The following is a 22,119-nucleotide window of genomic DNA, read 5'->3' on the forward strand; positions in this document are numbered from 1 at the left end:
ACTGTTCATCAAGCAGGAACTGTATGTCCAGGAAGATCCCCAAATTGTGCATCATCCTTGAATGGAATATGCTACCACATCCAAGGACAAAGGCAGAACATGTCCAGACCTGGATGATCCAAACTTGGTCTTGGAAGGATTGTGTCAGAGACAGTTCCTTCCCCATCCAAACCTTCATAGTCTCTGCACAGATCATCCAAAACTGTCTCAGTACCTAAACCTAAATGAATTCCCAGCCTTAAACCTAAATGAAATGGGTCTAGATAATCCATTTCCTCCAAAATTCCCATCAGCTACAAATGAACTACCTTCTTAACATTCTCCACAAAGAAAAATTGAAGAATAGTCTATAGTTACTGAAAACTGTTGAATCCAAGGATGACTATTTGAGGAAGGGGCGTGCCACCCATTCCATCTAAGAGGCCAACATGGACCCAACCATGGGTTACCTTCTTAGTCTCTTTAACAACCCAGGCCGAACCAGATCCAGCAAACAGATGGGCTAAGCTGATACCACAGAGAGCCAGTCCACATCTTTAGGAGTCACCGGCTCAAACACATCTCCGTTCACACTACCAGATCAAGCTCTAAGCACCTCGGCCTGGCCTGCCCAGACCGAGTCCAAGGTAAAACAAATTTGAGCAACTTTAGCCACCAGATAGCCTGAGTAATCCTCACAGAAGCTCAGGAAATGTTCTGGGGGCCCTGCTCATCCAGTAGGAACTGGATAATCCTAAACAAGGCTGCTGGACAGCTATCAGCATACACAGTAAGGGTGGCAGAAATGTCTTACTGCCCTTGTCATTATAAAGTAGGCACTAATATTGGCTCTTATCTTTGTCCAGTTAGAGTCACTTCAAGTCTTCCCACAACAGTATTCTAGGAATCCCTTCGGATGTTTCATCTTCTGGAGTCCATTGGGAAAGCAAGATGCATCCCATAATCATGTAAAGCAGAGGTGGGGAACTATGGCCGCTTTATGACTCCTAGACTTCCATAGCTGGCTCAGGAATTCTGGGAGCTTAAATCCATAAGTCATAAAAGGGCCATAGTTCCCCACCCCTGATGTATAGGAAGAGGTTGCATAGGAACAACATAAACTAAGGTCCCAGCCACCTGCCCATTCCAAGCCTAAGTCTGTGATGGTGAACCTATTTCACGTGTGTCAGAGGTGGCACGCAGTACCCTCTCTGATGGCATGCAAGCCATTACCCCAGTTCAGCTCCACCATGCATGCGTGCACGCCTCCCACTGGCCAGCTGGTCTTCGGATCCCTGTTGCGCATGCGTAGGAGTGGGGCATGTGCAGGGAGACCGTGGGCGCATGTGTGGGGGGGCGTATGCGTGAGGGGCGCGCACACATTGCATTTTGGGGTTTTGTGTACACTTTGGGCACTCGATCCGGAAAAGGTTAGCCATCACTGGCCTAGGGGCTTAGCCAAAACACTCACCAGATCCTCAGAAAACCCCAAGCTCCCTCTGGAACCCATTGGTCCATCGGCCCTTGGGATGAACCAATCAAATCAGCCCTGCCTTCCTGCAGAAAACAGTGACACCGAGTGAGTCAAAAACCAATCAGGAAGTGATTTGTCCATGGCAATGGACTGATGTTGATGATCACTGCCAGATCAAATCTCAACTACCCTGAGACAAAAAATAGTTCTAGTATATGATCCCTGGCATATACCTGGGCATCGATAACTTGGGACAAGTCCTGTAGGCCACAAATTTCTGAGCTGCCCCAGAATCAGTGTCATCAAAGAGCAACAGCCTTGGGGACTCTATTGCCAACCAAGATATTGCTAACTCATTATCTATTGCCAAATGATCATGTAAGAACCTTCAGAACTTAGTAAAATCTTCCCCTTGCATCTGTGTAAGTTGGTAGGCTGCTACAAGTGGCTGCTAAAATGGAATAGTTTCATGCTGTAAGTATTGATTTAGAAACTTCAAGCCTTTTTCAGAATTTCCTTCAGCAATTTTCTCCTTCTTTCAGACTGTTATTGAAGGATGAATTAATTTTTCTCTGTAAGAGAAAAAGAGAAATCTTGTAAGGATTTCCTTAATGTACCTTCGCAATTCTGAGAAGGACAGACCAGTTAAAGGGTTTTGTGTATAATATTTCAGTAAAATGATCCTCTCACAGATACAACGGAGCCCAGTAGAAAATTGAAAAAGAGGAAATCCTCTAACTCTTTGCTCATTAGTGCCTTTATGTTCGTAGGAGAAATATCATATCTTTTTAAAGGGAAAAGGTTTGATTTTGTCTGTTCCAGATTATGGGACTTAACTACATATAAAGGCTATTTTTTTAACTTTGGTACATTATGGGATGTGGTAAGGGAAGATGACCAGCAGGATCCAAGAAGTATAAAAACCAAATAAATTAAGAAAGATGAGATTTCAGTCCAACTGAGGTGAAAGGTTTTTTTTAAAATCATTCTAGATAAACTCCTGCCAGGGATTTCTCATCTAAGACATTCATGTTCTACATACACTCACAATGTCCACCTGGAACGTGACAATATAAAAGCTGTCTTGTCCTCCTATTGATTCAGTATTGGCTAGGAGAGCCTGCTGGATTTCAGAAAGAAAGATTTCCCTGCTCTTTTGAACTGGAGATCCCACTGATGGATACACAACAAGGCATGGAAGCTTTTTTTGAAATCCAGGTTCCAGAAGAAGATGTAATTCAGAACAAGCTAATTATGGGGCACACATACAGCTTACTTACATTTATTGTTTGAAGCCAATTGAACGCCAGGAAATTAGAAGAAATGATTAAGTCACTGTGATGAAATTTATGGTCAGGCAGATATCCCCAGTGAGAATGATACCAATACATTTTTCTTTAAACATCTGCAATTAGAGGACCTAGTGTGGATAGTGTAAGTTAGCTGATTAACCATAGCACTAACCTCTGTTATAGATTTGTGAACTCTTATGGGTCTGAGGGCTTTGCACAATATACTGAAGGCTGCGTTCTAAAAAGTGGTTGAGCCAGGAACCTAAACCAGTAGTGGGTTTCAAATCCTGTCGCTACTGGTTTGCTCGTGGGCGTGCATGCGCTTGCGCATGCAACACTTCTGCGCATGCGCAGAAGCATCTAGATGGGTGGACGGAGCCTCCCGTCACCGCCGCTACCTGTTCACCTGATCCGGGGCGAACAGGTAGCAACCCACCACTGACCTAGACCACGTTTGAGGGGGTACCTAGAGATTTAAGATATAAAATAGGTAACTTAAATTCCAGTAAGGCTTAAGGTTCTAATTCTGCTTCTTAATTATTTCCTTCTCCAATCCTCCAATAGAAAAATGGGCCAATTTTTCTGGCCTCACCTATTCTTGGCATTCCTGCTTTGTCATGTTAGTTCCCAAGCACAGTAGTGAGACTATGCAACTTAGCATGACTAGCAGGCAAAACAACACCTCTTACAAGAATAGAGAGCTTTGGTGCATCAGATAATGAGGATTTTCTTTTCTACTTGATCCTCCCATGCATATGGCCATATCAAACCTGAAGGATCTGCAGAAGGCACTTACCCACTTGAGTTGCTCTGAAGCAGACAGCTGCTGACTGGTCATCTTGCTTTCAAGAAGGTCCATGCTGATGTCCTGGAAATATCCCTTTGCACTCCAGTTCAACAAATAGGTTTGGAGCACAGCACTGATGGGGAGTAAAACAAAACAAAATAAAAGCAAAGTGTTTCTATCTATGACTTCAGCTTGGCCCTGGATAATATTAGCTTACTCAGCTTATTTATTTGGCTCCACCCCATTTCTTCTGGCCCAGTGGCCAAAATCTGGTTAGGTTTAGCAGTATCCATGAATGGAGCAGAAATCCATTCTGGCCTCTAGCTGGACTCTCTGGGACTTCCCAAAAGTCACTATCGGAGCACTTATTTAGATGTTTTCCCAATTTCTTCCTTTCTCCATCTCTTTACCCAAAACTCTCAACCAAGCAGCTCTTTCCATAGTCTGGGATGGAAGCAGGAACACCCTGGCAGCACCAACTTCTCCCTCATCTTACCAGACAAAGATGACTTCTTTCAGTTAGTGTTCCTTCAAAAAAATGAACACCCACAAAGTATTTATCTCTTCTATGAACAGGAGAGTTTCCCCTCATTCTCCATACTTTATAATTCCTCATGACCAAATATATGTTCCTTGATTATTTATTTACTTACAATTCAAAGCTATAGCCCATCCCACTCATAACAAGGCATACAGTTAAAAATGATCCAAACGAGAAGAAGGTGTAACCAGGAATGAAAATACCACACATATAAATACAAATTCCCCACAGTTCCTCCCTAACCTGAGGAAAAACCCAAGTCTTCAAAGCCAGTTAAAGAAGGGCAAGATTGGGGAAACTCAATTGTCCAGGTGACGCTATTCCAGAGGACAGATGCCATGACAGAGAAGATATGCCACCCATCTCTTTTCAGATGGCCTTGTTTTAAAAATGGGTTCCAGGGCATGCCACTGTTAGACTTTACTGGATGGTTCAGATACTATGGCTTCCAAATGTTCCCAACTGCTGAAATTCTTACTGGCAACTCTCCTCATCTATCAGCAGTAGTACACGTAAGGTAAATACGGTCTTCAAGAAACACCCACTCATGCATACAAGCTCAAATCCTGCTCACGTGGATTTCCTCCACTGTCCTGCTTCTAGCCTTGTGAGACAAAGAGCACCCCCCCCCAAAAAAAAGCTGGACTTCCAAGTCTTTTTCCTGCTCTTTTCCATCTGAAATGAATGGACACCTCCTACCCTGGCCGAAATGCCATCACTCCTGTCCATTGTTCCTGTTCAAGAAACCTTACCCTAGGCTACTCCTACTGCCGTGTAGTACTTGGAGACCAGCAGTGAAGAAGCAGGCCTCATCTCATGCCAGAAGGGAGACGAATAAGAATCCTGAATGGAGAAAGGAATAGAAGAGGTTGGTCTTGCTCATCTCTTTGCTCTTCTGCGGGAGAAATCTGTTCCCAGCATCACATGCAAAAAGAATCCTCCCCAAATAGCTTATGCTCTCATTGCTCTCTCTATGGTCCTGTACTTATCTCTGTCTCAGCATCTTTGGGAGAATGGACTGGCTATTAACCTACACACAATCACCTGGATGATGGGAAAGCGCTAGCAATATACTACCCCAGATGCCTGCAAGTTGCTGCCTGGCCACAGCTGACCCTCCTCTCTGCTCCCAGTTCCAGTTCATACCTTCCCTGGGTAGACTTCCAGCATACTGGATATCTCCTGCTTCTCTTCCACTGTAACTGATGCACAGATCCACTGCAGTGAAGGGTGAGAGGCAGCCAAGAGCTTGGGGAGAGTCTCAGCTTCTGGGTCCTAGATGCCTCCTGATTTCCATTTCAGTCCTCTAAATTTCTCCTGTGCACAGCCTGGTATGCTACAAGTGGTAGGGCAAGAAAAATGTCAGCCCTTAAAATAAAGACATGTTCAGGATGGCTAAACCAGACTGCTCCAGCCCTAAAACATCAGGAATGAAATGAAGAGAATGTAGATTATAATACTTCTGTGAAGTTTATCTTCTTCCAGGTTTCAGAATCATGCTTTGCCTTCTTCTTTGAAAAGACCAGCATAACAAAACAAAACAAAAAAGGTAAAAACTTGAAAATAGCGCGCTCTATAAAACCCAGGGTTTTCCAGATGTGGGAAGTAGCTGGAGCTTTTTTTTTTTTTTTTTAAGGCTCTGGGTTTTATTTTTTACTGTTGCCTACCATAATGAGTAGGACTGGTTCCGACTTCCCTTTTTGCTCCACAGAGAGGCTCCAGCCTCCCATATCTCCGTATGAAATAAACATGCAATTGGTAGTCTCTTCTAGGTTACAGTTGCTATTTCCTGGCAGCAGTTCACACAAGTACAGCCCTGCATCGAGCCAAACCAGGTCAATAGTTAACTGCCTTTAAGTGGCCACATTTCTTCTAGTCACGACTGGAACATGCTGGTTGAACAAAGCAAGCATCTGAAAAGCTTCAGATCTCTCTTTCTCTCTCTCAATCTCTCTCTCTCTCATTTTCCTTTTGTGTATTTCTTTCACAGTGAGATGTGGCAACATCTTCAATCATCTAGTGGACTGTATGATTGAGTCTCTGGACTGCAAAGGCCACCTGATTTCCAGTTCATCTGGCTTCCATAATCTCTGTCAATTCTCATGCCTTTTGGAAAAGCTATCCCCCCCCATGCCTCCCCCCATCCCACACAATGTCAAGCAATCTTTATAAACCTAAAGTTCTACCCCATGTCTTGGGTTAGGATACTTGGGTGGGCCCATTAAGTTGGGCGATGATGCAGAAAGATGGCCGTTGTTTTTATATAATGCTTTTTAACTTTGGGAGGCTGCTCAGAGTTGTTTCAGATAATCTAGAAGGCTAATAAATAAATAAATCATAGAAATTGAAATCCTAGACATCTGAAGGGCCATCTTGAAGAAATTGGCTTCTTTTCAGGGCTGGCCTCAGGCACAGTTGCATCTAAAATAAAAGTTAAATAAAAATGAAATGACAGTTGACTGCTTTTATTTCATTTGAAAGCAGAGATAACGCTCAGATATGATACTAGAAATTACGGGGGGGGGGGTTAGGTCATATTACGGTATCATCAGATTAATTCAATCCAAATATGAATCATTAACTTATTTAAAGAGTAATGTTATTCTATCAATGACTGTTTTTTATCCAGTGCAGGTTAATAACATTGATTGCAGTAATTTGTAATCGTTTGCACAGAGCAGTTGGTTATTTAGATATACAACTAACCACATACTTTTAGGACAGGTTTGTTTCCTGACTCATACTAGAATCAATGCTCATGAAACTTTCAACTTTGGAAATGTAAAGCAATATGGCCTCCTTCCATGACCTGAGCACAGCACAAGACACCAACCACCAATACAGAGTCTACCCTATCAGCTAAGAGACAAGATATTGGTGGGTCATGTTGAAACAAGTGCAGGGTGCAACACATATTATTATAGCAGACCTGGGAGCCTGTAGGGGAAGGCAAGTGATCTAATTTGCATTATTGCATCATGTGACTGACACAAATCACATCCTTCTCATCATTGCCCACACTTTGACATTCTTTCACAAAGCCCTGAAGCCCTGGTTTTGCCAACGGGCCTGGAGAACCTACAGTGGGATGGAGCCAGGGGTGGGTTCTACTTACCTTTACTACTGGTTTGCAATGGGGCCGTGTGCGCGCTCTTCTACGCAAGCGCAGAAGCATTTTGATGACATCGGGGTCAGTGGGAGAAGCCTCCTGCTGGTTTTACTACTGGTTCTATAGAACCGGTGCAAACCGGAGGCAACCCACCACTGGTTAGAGCCCATCAAGTGGCTTATTTAATTGACTAATTGTGGTTGCCCAGGGGGTGAGGTGGGGTTATTGCTTTTTATTGTCTTTATGTTGGGTTTTTAATCTCTGTAAGCCATCCAGAATCATTGAGAGCCAGTTGGGCAGCCATATGAATATTTCTTAAATAAATAAATTGTACTTATGTCATGTCATAACAAAAACTCACCCTGCATATGTTGAGAAGGATGTGATGTGTGGCTTCTAGAGGACCTCTGGATTAGCAGACTTTCACGTAGACACTTAGAAGCAGAAGGTAGAAGGAACAGAAGAATCTCTCGGGTCATCAAGACTTAGTTTTCGACTGCAAGACTTGTACCTTAAAATATACAATGTAAGATGAGAGTAGCTTGAAAAATAATTGCACTTTTGTATCTTAAAAGCATCACTTGACCTAACATTCAAAGCAAGCGGTGCAATATATAGATAGATTTCAACCTTAGAAACCCTAATTTTAGAATCAAATGTACAGCAGTATGATCTTAGCCTGTTTACCTACAGGTAAGGGCTTAATGGGATAAATGTTTAATAAGCATGTATAGGATTACAATGTAAAGCTTTCGGAGCACAGCCATGTTTGTCTTTTGTCGGAAACATTTTACTTAGGATCAGCAGACTTTCCCAGACAATACTCACAACACTGTGTGATAAATATAGCTTTGTTTCTCACAGAAACCTCACGACTTCTTTGGAGGCTACAATTTGGATCTTAATTTATATAGCAGAGGTACAGCTTGTTGGATTTCCTCAGAAGTGCTTATTCATATGATTAGTATTCCAGATATCGAGGCCTTGTTTCTCAAGGCTCTGCAGGAACTCACAATGAAGCTAAAACAAGGGGATTGAGTTTAAGTATGGAACGCAAGTCTCTTTTTTCCTAAGGGCTTTCTCTCAGCATGCCATGCAAGCACAGACACTGTATTGCCTACTAATGGCAACATAAACAAGTCACATCAACAAATGGGACGGAACTGATCAAACCTCACTCTGCCACACTCTCAAGAGATCAATCCTGGGCTGGCTTCCTCTCCATTACAGTGTATTGCTTTCTTATTTCCCAGATCCTGGTTTGCTGATGGAGAAATCGGTCCCATCTGTTTTGACTTTAACCATTCTGGAGACTGGGAGAAAGACAATGATAGTGGAATGTTATGGGCCTTTTCCTAGTGTTGAGTTGAATTGCTCTCAAGTTGGCAGAAAACAAGAATTTTATTTATTTTTTACCCTGTCCTTATTGTCAGTCTCTACCTCGCACCTTACAACCACTGTTCCCAGTCACTGCAATCAATTTCCTTGTGGGCTATCATATCTCAGATTTTATCCACCTTCTAGCTGCCTGTGTCAGAATACTGTGGGAAACACTGCATTTGACATCAGTACAGCTGAGAATATCACAAGCTGGGGATAGTGGGCATTGAAGAAATGTCGATCTTTGTGCCATGGTTAGCTATAGAAAGAGAGAGCAATTGATGCCTGAACTGATATGGAATGATCCATTCTCCTCCTAATCTCTTGATTCCTTACAACTAAGAAAGAAAGCGAGTGGGGTAAAGAATTATTACTATTGTTGTTGACGGCTTGCAAGTGCAGCAAATCCCACTTTTTAAGACCCTATAGTTGCAAGTGCAGAGCTTGCTGATCCATCAGCCATGGTTAACAAACTTCCATAAATGTGTTAACTAGTGTCAGAAGAATAATTTGGGATTCCAACTCGAACTGACGTTTGTATAAGAATAAATTAAAAAATGAAATCCAGACAGTTGTGAGGAAAGGAGAAATATTTATTCCCAAAAGCAAAGGGGCTTTTCTTTAGGGGCAGCTGCAGAGAAATGGGGTACAATGACATTGTTTTATAAGGGAGCTTGTCCTAAATGTGGCAGTGCATACATGCTGATTCTAGAGTGACACTTGAGGGATGTGTGTGTGTGTGTAGATATATGTCATGTATGATGTTTATTCTTTGAACATGCAATTCGCCTGGAAGACCAATTTAATTTACTCTATTTACCAATAGAGTTTATCCTTTGATACATGGATTAGTTCTGGGTAACTTATTTGGGGGTTTGAGGAAGTTTGAGTAAAATATTTTTCCCCATTCCAGCCAGCCACAGTGGCACAGTGGTTAGAATGCAGTACTGCAGGCTACTTCTGCTGATCACCGGCTGCCAGCAGTTTGACAGCTTGGGTCTCACCGGCTCAAGGTTGACTCAGCCTTCCATCCTTCCGAGGTCAATAAAATGAGGATCCAGATTGTTAGGGGCAATATGCTGACTCTGTAAACTGCTTAGAGAGGGCTGTAAAGCACTGTGAAGCGGTATATAAGTCAAAGTGCTATTACTATTGCTATTGCTATTTTTACTTGATTAACTTAGTTTCAGCTTGACTGTCAATTATCTAGTGGAGACGCTGATTCTCAGTCCATTGTAGATTCTGGTAATTTCTTAAGGGGAGATGAAAGCAGTTTAAAGAATAAAATATATTTTGATATAAAATTTCCCACACTAGGATATATGTTACTTTGTCCCTTAACATAATTATTTGATTCACATATTAAGATGTAGTTTGACTTTTAGCTTAGCCATTAGGATAACCCATGTTTTTTATTTTTGCATTTGAATGAATGGCAAATTGCATTTTAAACTACATTTCTCTTAATTAATTCATAACGAAGTTATTTCTACTCCACAGAGAAGTCTGTTGTGGATTATTTTAGTTAGATTTATATAAATAAATAAAAATATGATGGTAATAAATGTGCCAATTCCTCTATTTATGACAACAGGTGAATCACCTTGTTTTCCTCACTCTATCCTTGTAAGAGTTTAGAAGACAGAAAACTCAAAATAGTCAAATTCTAAAGAATGCTGTTGTGATTGTAGCTGACTTTCAGGCTTGGATGCACAAACCACCTGCTCAGAGTAAAGGTTAGCTCTGATCACCTGTAGATTTTTTCCTCTGCTAGACATAGAAAAGCTTTGAACTTCAGGCAACGGTCAGGTGGAATTTTTTTTTCTTTAGAAGCTTCTTTTGATATGTTATAATGAAGTTAAACTTTTCATAGCGTTTGAAAGAGTGCTTCATTTGTAGAGGACCAATACTTTGTAATATAATCAGAGAAGTGGATTTTTCTATTAAGTAATTTGCAAGTAGTAATGTACTGTGATCTGAACAGTTCTCCAATTTATCTCCTCAAGCACTGAAGGTTGATATTTTTAAATTAAAGAGATTTTTTTAATCTTTTCAAATAAAACTTGATGCTATTTGCCTTTTATAGAATTGGCATAATCCTCTAGTCACATGCTTTTAGCTATATAGCCAGGAAGTGGCATTATACAAATTACTAGATAACTTATGACCTGTTGGGTCATCCTTTGAGGCAGGGGTGAAATCCAACAGGTTCTGACAGGTTCTGGAGAACCGGTAGCGGAAATTTTGAATAGTTCGGAGAACCGGGAAATACCACCTCTGGCTGGCCCCAGAGTGGGGTGGGAATGAAGATTTTGCAATATCCTTCCCCCAGGAGTGGGGAGGGAATGGGGATTTTGCAGCATCCTTCCCCTGCCATGCCCACCAAGCCATGCTCACCATGCCACGCCCACAGAACCAGTAGTAAAAAATTTTGAATTCCACCACTGCTTTGAGGGAAAGGGAGTTTGGATATCCCCCATTCTCTTTTCACACAGAATAATTAGGCTAATGATATATTTTTATTCCAGTGCAGAATGGTGCTCCTATCTCCTTAGAAAAGTTTCTTTAACATAGAGCTGCAGAGATGCTGCAATAGCCGGAACTTTGCGAATGAAACTGGTCTGAACATTGTGGATGTTTTAATGCATTCTTTAAGTTAGCAAATTTGAGGTACCTTGATTCAAAAATTGTTATAGTATAATGCACAGGGAGGGGGAATGAATTCTGACTTCATGCCAGCTTCCCCATTGACTTTTTTATAGGAAGCGGAGAGAGAAAATCACAAACACATGACCAGGACACCTTGCATGAACTTCATAGAAATTTCAGTTCCACAGGAGTCCTCATTTTTTTCTACTTTCTTTAAGTTAGCAGTTTTTAGGTACTTTGAAATGAATCAATCATTGTAGTGGCATAATACACTAACTAATGGGCTAACTAAAGGATACAAATAGACAGGAAAGTTATAGTAAATAGATTTCAACTTTTTATTTTTTTAGTGAGAGCCAATTTGGGGTTGTGATTTGGGCTCTAATCTAGAAACTGGGAGACTGTGAGTTCTAGTCTCTCTAATGATCACTTGATTTTTCCGGCCTCTTCTGGTTGCTTTATTTAAGACACTTAGTTTATTTGAAATTTGAAATAATAGTTTGTAATTTATATTTCAAATTAAACTCCCACCAAAAAAATTATTGGATATATCCCTATCCAGCTAAGGCTCATCTTATATTGTCACTCCAACATCTTTAACAATGCTCGGTCACAAATATGTACCATATTTCCTTGGAATTTTAGCTATCTCTGCTGTAACAGATTAACTGAACAGAAATTATAAAGTATTCTTTAAAAATTTGTGGGGGGCGGGCAGTGTTTTTATGGGGATTTTTTTCCTGAAACAGCTCTTTAAGGCAGCTTTCAATCCAAAATTAAACCAATCTTCCAGTTTCACCAAAGACATAAATAGCAGTGGTGAAATCTAAAATTTGTTACTACTGGTTCTGTGGGCATGGCTTGTTGGTGGTGGTGGTAATGTGACTGGGTGGGCGTGGCCATTTTTTTTTTTTTACTTTTAAAACCATTTTTTCTACAACCTCTTCGACGAAGAGGTTGTAAAAAAATGCTTTCAAAAGGCTCTGACGATCCCAGCTGAGTTGCCTGATTGGCAGAGGCTTTTTTTAAAAAAGGATTTTTTTCTTTTAAAAGCCTTTGACGATCCCAGCTGAGCCGCACGATCATCAGAGGCTTTTTTTTTTTTTACTTTTAAAAGCATTTTTTTGGCCGAAGAGGTTGTAGAAAAAATGCTTTTAAAAGTAAAAAAAAAGCCTCTGATGATTGTGCAGCTCAGCTGGGCATGGGGGGGTGAGCAGGGATTTTTGCTACCGGTTCTCCGAACCACCCACCTCCATCGCTACCGGATCGGGCAATCCGGTCTGAACCGGGAGCATTTCACCCCTGATAAATAGCCAGTTTGGTGCAGCAGTTAAAAGCACCAGCTTAAAAACCAGGAGACCATGAGGTTTCGTCTTGCCTTAGGCACAAAGTCAGTTCTGTGACCTTGGGCCAGTTACGTTCTCTCAGCCCTAGGAAGCAGGCAATGGCAAATCACTTCTGAAACCTTGCTAAGAAAATTACAAGGACTTGTCCAAGTAGTCACCAGGAGTCAACACTGACCTAAAGGCACCACAAATAAATAAATAAATGTTTCAGACTTTAAGGGTTAATGCGTTAAAGAAGAGTCCTATTGTGGAGATTAAGGGGTAGCTAATGAAGCTGAAATTGCATCTGACCAAATATGATTCCAATTGCATCATATTAATAATGACTGGTCACTCCAAACCGAATCCACCAAAGTTTCCAATGCTTTCAAAGGAAAATTCATGTTAAGCACCTTCCAGTTATCATTTATGGCCAGATAATGTATCATCTTGCAGTGTGATACTTTCATATTATGTTCCCTGTCTCTGCAGATTCATGACGTTTTATCCAGAAGCTGCGGTCTTATTCGCCATTTGTACTGCTTTAAGAAATCAGCCCCATGGCATTGTTTAAAAGGCCATGGATAGCGGATTGGTAACAGACTCTTGGCTTCAGCTACCTGTCTAGCAGCAACTGAGATTTAGGTCACCTGTCTAGTAGCTCCAGATGGCTGTGCAGGCTGCAGCTATTGCCCCATCGTCTGCGGCTTTGGCAAGACTAATTATTTCAAAGTATTTCACTCTGGTCTAATGTCTACATAAGATAACTGTATTCGTGCTGTTAAAAAACAATGCTCTTAGTTAGTTTTCTATATTTCTTTGCTACTTTGTTGCCTGGACTTTTACAGATAGCCCTAAACTACTGTCAGGTTTAATATATAGGGACAACTTGCTGGCCAGCCTACCAGCGCATAGTTCCTAAAGAGATTAGACCCTAGTAAGCCAATTCATCAACGTTCATAAAACACAATTTTCATTAGAAACAAATACGAAACTAAGAAAACAAACCAAATAGAACAATCTAATGCAAGAATCGAATTACTGATTGGAACTCTTCATTAAAAATCTCCTCCCTGCTTCTATGTTGAACATGGTAACTTCATCACTCTCTTATATAAGTAGTCTTCCTCTCCCACCAGGAGTCAAAACTATCACTCTCTTCCTGCAGAGAAAGGCAAAAAAACAAACAAAAATAATTTCTTTATGGCTGTATAAGGGTCAGTTCTTGCCACTTCCTTGAAGATACAACCTCTGTTAACCAAAGTATGTAATGCAGAGGTGGGTTTCAGCAGGTTCTGACCAGTTCTGGAGAACCGGTAGCAGAAATTTTGCGTAGTTCAGAGAACCGATAAATACCACCTCTGACTGGCCCCGCCCACATCTATTCTCTGCCTCCCAAGTCCCAGCTGATTGGGAAGAAATGGGGATTTTACAGTCTCCTTCCCCTGCCATGCCCACCAAGGCACACCCACCAAGCCATGCCACGCCCACCAAGCCACACCCATAGAACTGGTAGTAAAAAATTTTGAAACCCACCACTGATGTAATGTAAACTCCACACATGGGCAGCCATGAAGGGGTTTATTAAGCTTTGTCTTTGGTATGTTTCCCAACATACCAAAGGCTGAAAATGAGAACCAAATATCTGTTAAATGTGAAAGATGGCCCCAACTGCAGTCTGAAAAGTAGTTGAGGGAGTAAAAATTTAAAAGTAAGAACACTTCTTTCTACTATAGATATAGTCCTCGTTTGGATCTTGAGTGAGGGCTAATCCTATCATGTCCTGAGGGCCATATCTTTTGTTTTGTAGATAAGCTGGCTCAGCCTTTGTCTTGTAGATAGGTTGGCACCAAAATATCTCCCGGGGGGGGGGGGCAAGGAGCTGAGGCTCTGAGTTTATGTCTTTAGAAACGTGTTTTTTCTTTAGAGAAAATACAATATTCTACCTTTTTAATATTTCCTAGAATATTTCATTTTTCTGGAAGAGGGGTGGGTGCTAACTTCTTACAATGTATTTTGACTGTAAGATGCTTTCCTCTCCAAAGTGCTGGCAAGAAATGAATCTTCCCCATGCAAAATATGCTTCTGCCACTAAGCTATTAGCCCCTCCCTTAGGCATATATGCTGCTATTTAGGGAAGCGAGCGGCTGTTTATTTTTATCTGTCCCTTCTTTTCTCCTGCATCATCTACTTTCATTGCGGGGATGACAAAAATAGTACCAGGCAGGAGATGCTGCCAGTTTCCCACAGCAATAGCCAGTCCCTGAAAGCTGCATTTTCAGCTTCTCGTCCGCCATACCTTTGCACTGTTAGACAATTAGCAGCTGCTGACTCTGTTGAAGACGGGCTGACTGCCTTCCAATCTTTTATAACTCTCAAGAGAGCCTTGGTTAACTGAGGATCTCAGCCTGGAGAAGACAATGCATATTCATGGCGCAGCCCCTATTGGTCACGTGTACCTATTGCTAGGTTACAAGGACCCAAAAATAAATCCTTCAGTTTAGATTAGACCTCAGATGAACTGTTTCCACCGCTGTGGAAAAGACCAGAAAGCTAGTTATAGCATGGATATTAATGAGGAAAAGAAAAGAAAAGACAGCGCAATAATGAGGAAAACCTCTGATGGGTAAAGAGAGGGTTCTCCCTGGTTTGGGAATCCTCCTTTGGGGGCACATATTTCCCTAGGCAGACATTGTTCACACAGTTGCTCCCGATTTGCTCTCATCATCACTGCAGAGGGCAGCAGAGCTCGGCACTGACACACCATCTTGAAAGTAGGACAGATTTGCACCATAAGGTTGACTTCCTCGTGTTTAGTGCCTTGTTAATTGCCCAGTTGGATAGCATCTTTTGAATCAGACTATTTCTACCATCAAGGATTTTGACATTAGATCCAATCCAAAAAGCATTTGGCAGGGGTTGTAATCCATGAGAAGTGTTCCAACAAAGGGAACACAGCAGTTAACACAGGAGAGTGGTTGGGCATCCCATGCTGATCTCTATCTCTGTATCTTCATGTGTAGTCCATAAGCAAAATACGTGAAACTAGGTGCTTCCACAAACGATTTCTTTTGTTCAAAATTAGAGGGCATAGCCCATATAAGTGGGCTATTTTCCACAATGCTCATTCTTTTCATATCGCGGACCAAAAATGTTTAAACTTTGAAAGGAAAGCCATGTTAAACCTTACTTGATGAAAACAAGATAGCCGCTCTTACTTTCAAAGAAGTTGTGGCCATCTCCCCAAATGTTTGTTCTAGAATTCCAAGGGTGTTTGTAACAACCACAAGATGCCTTTAGGCTGGAAGAATCAGGATATTCAAATTCTTCTTCTGCTGGCTTTCTTCAATACTTTGGTTTTTTAAAAAAAAAGTTTGGTTAAAAAAATGGTTAGGGACTTGGGAGCCAACCAATGTCTCATTTTGCTATCTTCTGGAAATAGTCTAGATTAATTTAATTCTAGAAGGCAACTGTGCTTTTTAAATAAGCTCTACCACCACCATACCCTTGTAGGAAGTTAGCACCCACCCCTCTCCTAGAAGAATGAAACATTCTAGGAAATATTAAAAAGGCAGAATATTATACCTCCCTGGGTGAGAAAAGGAGAAACATGCTCTTGGAAGGCAGGCCCCACCTTTGTTAATAGCCCCATAAATGCTGGGCCAGCTTATCTACAACACAAAAGACCCACAGGACATAATAGGATTAGCCATCTCACCACATGACACCTGAGAAGATTACATCACCCAGCAAGATTCAATCAAGCCTGGGACTCAAGACAACCAACAAAGTTACCCCTGCATGGCCCCATGGGAGTCTGACAACCAATCAGGATACAGTTCTTGCCACAGGAACAAGAAGCAAGTTCAAAGCCCAACAGAGGGTATAAATTTCTCTCCCTCTCTCACCCATGTGCTCTTTTTGCTCAGGACCTCAAACCATACGGTCCTGTCCACCATTAAACCATTTTTCCAAGCAGTCTCCATGTTTCCAGTGTGTTTCTTCCCACTTGGAACTGAACCCAGGTGATCATTTCTTCCAACACTCTCCAAAAAAACCTCTAGAAAATGTACCAAAATTATTATTTAAAATATTACTTTGTTGATACGTTAGTTAAAATTAGACAATAAATTGAACCCTTAACATTATTTGAATGGATCAAAAGCTATAAGAAATATTAAGAACCAAAAGGTAGCATAGTTCCAGATTTCCATCTTTTCCCCATTATAGAATCACAGAAATTTCCAGATTACTACATCCAAAAGCAACATCCTGGGCTTTGGAAATGACCAAGATCCCAAATTAAAAGCTATAGCAAAAGCAATGTATTTCCCAAAACACACAACTCTGGAATGCATGGTCACAGAATATATTTATTTAATGTAGGGAAAGAAACAATATTACTGTATCGTTGTCTGTGAATAGATGATCCAAGCAGTATAAGAAATATTTATCCGGAATATTTGTGTTTGCTCAATCTGTTGATCATCTTTTGGCTTTCTACACACTGGTTTAGAAATTGATTCAAAAATAATGTTTTATTTTAAATTCTGTCTGTGGATCTAATTCTTCTCAACTAGTGGTTCCATTGTAAAAGCTGAGTGCGTCAACCCTGGAGCCATCTTTGAGCGTCTTCAGGGTTGCCACAGTGAGGCTGGCTGGAGCTGTGGGAAAGGGAAGGGGGAGTAGTGATGGTTGTGTGTAATGTGGGCAAGAACTTTGGATTTGAACTGGGAGGGAAAAAAAACCCTGGCGACCAGTGGTGGGTTTCAACATTTTTTACTACCGGTTCTGTGGGTGTGGCTTGGTCGGCGTGGCATGGCTTGGTGGGTGTGGCTTGGTGGGCGTGGCAGGGGAAGGATACTGTAAAATCTCCATTCCCACCCCATTCCAGGGGAAGGATACTGTAAAATCTCCATTATGCCCACAATCCAGGGGAAGGTTATTGCAAAATCCCCATTTCCTCCTGATCAGCTGGGACTCGGGAGGCAGAGAATAGATGGGGGCGGAGCCAGTCAGAATTTTTACTACCGGTTCTCCGAACTACTCAAAATTTCCGCTTCCAATTCTCCAGAACTGGTCAGAACCTGCTGAAACTCACCTCTGCTGGGGACATATGACATGCCTAAGAAATCTATATTTTGAGGAACCCTGCCTTGGAGTTTTGATTTCCTAAGGTCTGTTGCTTGGATCCCTGGCATTGTGTATGCAAATACAGGTAGACTTATGACCACAATTGAGTCCAAAATTTCTGTTGTTAAATGAGAGATTTGTTAAGTAAGTTTTGCCTGATTTTACTACATTTCTTGTCACAGTTCAGTGAATCACAGCATTTGTTAACTGAATCACAATCGCAATTGTTAAGTGAGTCACTGCAGTTGTTAAGTTAGTTAACAATACTGTAAATCTGACTTCCCCACTGACTTTGCTTGTCAGAAGTTCACAAGAGGTGATTATATGGCCCTGGGATACAGCAACAGTCACAACTATGAACCATTTGCCAAATATCTGAATTTTAATCAGGTGTGACACTGAGGATGCTACAATCGACATAACTATGAAAAACAGCATTAAGTCACCTTTTTCAGTGCTATTGTAACTTTGTACAGTCACTAAATTAATTGTTGTAAGTCCAGGACTACCTGTACACATGTAGAAGAGTGTGTACAATCACCAACACATACACACACATGGTTGTATCTTCCAGAATACTCTGGTTGAGGATGTCTTTGAGACAGAGGTAGCCAATCTGATGATGTCATTCCTTCTACTTCAAGCTTTGCACTTGTTTATATGTATGTCAATACATGTTGTTGACTAAATTTATCCAGGTAACTACTTGAAATGATATGAAAAACTGAATAAACTGAATAAAATTGAATCATTCATTGCTATTACTGGTGATCAGGTTTTTGAGAGAAACTCAAAATGGAGAGACAGCCTTTGGACAGCGATGATATAGTTTTATTGTCAAACTATATTTTCTTTTTTTGCCTTGTAGCCACTTCATGCAGAGTTGCACTTAGCTATTGAAAACGTGTTTCTACACCAAATAGAGTCAAACAAAAGCTGACAGCTTTTTCATGCAACTAGGAACCAATTTATTCAAAGGCATCTGGACAAAAGCATAGGAAAGGCTGATACTGGGGAACTAACAAGGAGATGGAAAGTAAGTTCCAAGGGAAGGGTAAATATATAAATTCAGAGTAGTTGTGGGGCACATGGAGAATCTTTACCTCCATTGAAAGACTCTTTCACTGATGCTTTCAAAGCCTTTTAATAAAACCCATTACCAGGCAGTTTCATTTCAGAGAATAACCACAGGGCTACAACCCTGTAGAAATATTTTTCAGTCTGGCACATTGGCTGAAGTTGAACACAGAGAAATACCTGGGAGAGCGGGAGACCTCACCCGGGTCATGTTTTCAATTCACAAACACGAGGTTATGTGATTTGCATTGTGTGTGAGCTTGAGGCTGGCTGCATGTGGTCATGCTACTGGCAAAGATAATGGTGGAGATGGCAGAATCAAAGCCTCATGGGACTTTAACCTGCTGCTTGGTGAGTCCAAGGCAGCTCAGGGGCTCCTAGTCCCAATGGCAACTATGGACTTGTCCCAGTGCATATTGGGCACTAGGTCTGTGTTTTGTCTTGGGGCAGTTACAGTGACATCTACTATGTGAGGTTATTAGTATCACTTCATTACATGGAGAAATCATTCTTTGGATGCCCTCTGATTTGCTAATAGCTCACACAAGCAAGGAGACCCATCCTGTTGGATTAGCCTATCTAGCCAGTTGACTAGCCAGTTGACTGATGGACCCTTGGGTTTTCCATGAGGATCTGATGGTGATTCAGCTGAGGCCTTGGAAGGCAGGTGGTAGGCAGGTGACTGAAGCCCTGGACTAAATTGCTGCTCTGCAGCTCTGTGCACCAATCCCAGGGTATACCTTGGTTTTCTGGGAGTTCCAGTGAAGTGCCGCTCTGAAGTTTACTAGGTGAAATTGATTTTAAAAATAGTAAAAATAAGGGCATTTAGGATTGTGGTTCTGATTCACAGGCTAGAGGAGTTAACGCTTGTTCTCTATGCCTTAATAATAATTCCCTCACTTTCCAAATTGTTATTTGAGAAAGCTGTTCATACCTTCCATAAAGCTACATTACAGATAAATGAGTTTGAACCCATTTAAAACCGAGAGTTACTCCCAAGAAACTCCAGACACTGCATCTAGGAAGAGAATAGATGGACTGCTAACAAAATTTTATTTTTTAAGATTGTTCAGGGAAAGCCATCAATAGTTTACTTAGGCTAACAAAGATATAGTTCACTTAGAATTCTTTCAAAGCTGTGTGTAGTAGAGCTTTCTCCAATTCTCTTGGCGGGACCTGCAGACAAGTTAAAGATATACAGAGTTATACACAAACTCTATTTTTAAGAAAATAGAAAAAGAGGTTTGGCATAATCATTCTCAAAGAAATCATCCTATAACTGAGACAGTTTGTCCCTGAGAAATGCAGACCTTTACAATTTATCTTGGAGTGGGGAAATAAGAGAGAATAATGAAGAAGAAAACCCTTTGGCTACTGTATACATTTGTTCTTTAAAATTCAGCAGCCACCTCATTTCAGTGTTTTTGTATCATTGGAAATATTCATCATCCAAGACTTTATTGACATCATAAGGTCCAGTACTTTGCCCCAGTCTAAGAAAAGAAGGATCTGCTTAATGATAGAATCAGCAACTCCAGGAAGAATGGTCAATAATCTATTTTTCGCTGAGGTGCAAAACCTTTGTCTAGACCCGGAGTCAGCAACCTGTGGCTCCGGAGCCACATGCGGCTCTTTGGGCCCTCTGCTGTGGCTCCCTGTCAGTGATCCCACCACTGGCTAGCCCTGCCCTGGCCCTCCCCTCCCAGTCACTCCTTGCCTGGCCTGAGAAGGTAAGGGCGACGGTGGGGGATGGAGAAGTGGCCAGGGCAGAGATAGAGATGGGGAGAGAGAGAGAGATACAGAGAGAGGGGGGAGGGGGGGAGAGAGAGAGATATGTCAAAAGGATTTTGTGGTTCCTGGTGTTTTTTAACAACTGGTTCTCTGCCCTAATACCGGCTGGGTAGGCGTGGCTAGGGGGGGGTCATGTGACTGGTAGAAATGAATGACATCAAGTTGGCCACGCCCACCCAGGTTTTGTGGCTCCCGGTGTTTTCTTTTCTGTGGGAAACAGGTCCAAATGGCTCTTTGAGTATTTAAGGTTGCAGATCCCTGGTCTAGACTATGCTTCTCCAAGTTGGTGTCCTCTACTGTAGATCTGTTAAGACTTCAATTCTCAAAAAGTTTGGCTTGAAATTAAAATCCCAACCCATCTGAAGGTTTATTTATTTATTTATTTATTTTTCTTATACTTATATGCCGCCCTTCTCCCAAAGGACTCGGGGCGGCTCACAGAAATTAAAACAATGAAAACAATAAAAATAGCTACTAAAATAATCAATTAAAATCTCCCAATTAAAAATCTCCCATCAGATCAGCAAATTTGTTGGAAAAGCCATGTCTTCAGGTCATGGCGGAAAGAGCGGAGGTCGGGGGCCGTCCGGAGCCTCATGGGTAACCCATTCCAGAGGGTCAGTGCGCCCACAGAGAACGCCCTCATCCTGGGCGCCACCAGCTGACATTGTCTGGCTGATGGCACCCGGAGGAGGGCAGTCCTATGTGAGCACACTGGGCAGTGGGAGGCAGGCAGGAGGTGGTCCTGCAGGTACCCCGGGCCCATGCCATGTAGGGCTTTATAGGTAAGTACCAGCATCTTGAAGTGGATCTGAAGGACCACCGGTAACCAGTGCAGCTCACGCAGGAGAGGTGTAACATGGGAGTAATGGGAAGTAACTGGTTATAGAAGACTATCCAAGGCTGTAGGCTGTCAAAATGCAGAGGAAGAGAAGAAAACAAAGAAATTACACAGAAGTTCAGCATAGAAATTTGAATGAGCCAGAGCTATCTTTGGATCACAATGGGAAGATTGGAGGTAAGGATTGGAGCCATGATGGCGAACCTTTGGCACTAATGCCACAGGTGGCATGCAGAGCCCTCTCTGTGGGCACACAAGCCATCGCCCCAGCTCAGCTCCACCACACATCCGCACACACCTCCCTCCGGCCAGCTGATTTTCGGGTCTCTGCCATGCATGCACAGGGGGCAGGGCGCATGCAGAAGATGCTCATGCATGAACAGGGGTGGGTCACACACGGGGAGCGTGCGCATTGCATTATGGGTATGCGCACACATGCTTTCGGCACTTGGTGCCAAAAAAGTTAGCCATCACTGGACTGGAGCTTGCCCACTGCCAACCTGCATGTTTAGTTCATATGATGAGATCTTCATCTCATAACAATTGGAAGATATAAGAAAAGTAATACCTGTAGAAGGGGATTAGAACATCTGACTAGGAAGATGCGCTTTCCAGGCAAGCTAAGATTTTGAGTTGGAGGGAGTATCAGTCATATGAACCCTGATGAGTAGAATACATCCAAGATTGGGGCAGCTTGGGCTGAGGGTTATGGTCTTTGTGGGAATTCCCAAAGCTCTCTCT

The sequence above is a fragment of the Pituophis catenifer genome, unplaced genomic scaffold, assembly GCF_029215685.1.
Source record: "Pituophis catenifer annectens isolate HBS135680 unplaced genomic scaffold, rPitCat1.0.hap2 SCAF_3, whole genome shotgun sequence".
Classification (NCBI taxonomy): Eukaryota; Metazoa; Chordata; class Lepidosauria; order Squamata; family Colubridae; genus Pituophis; species Pituophis catenifer.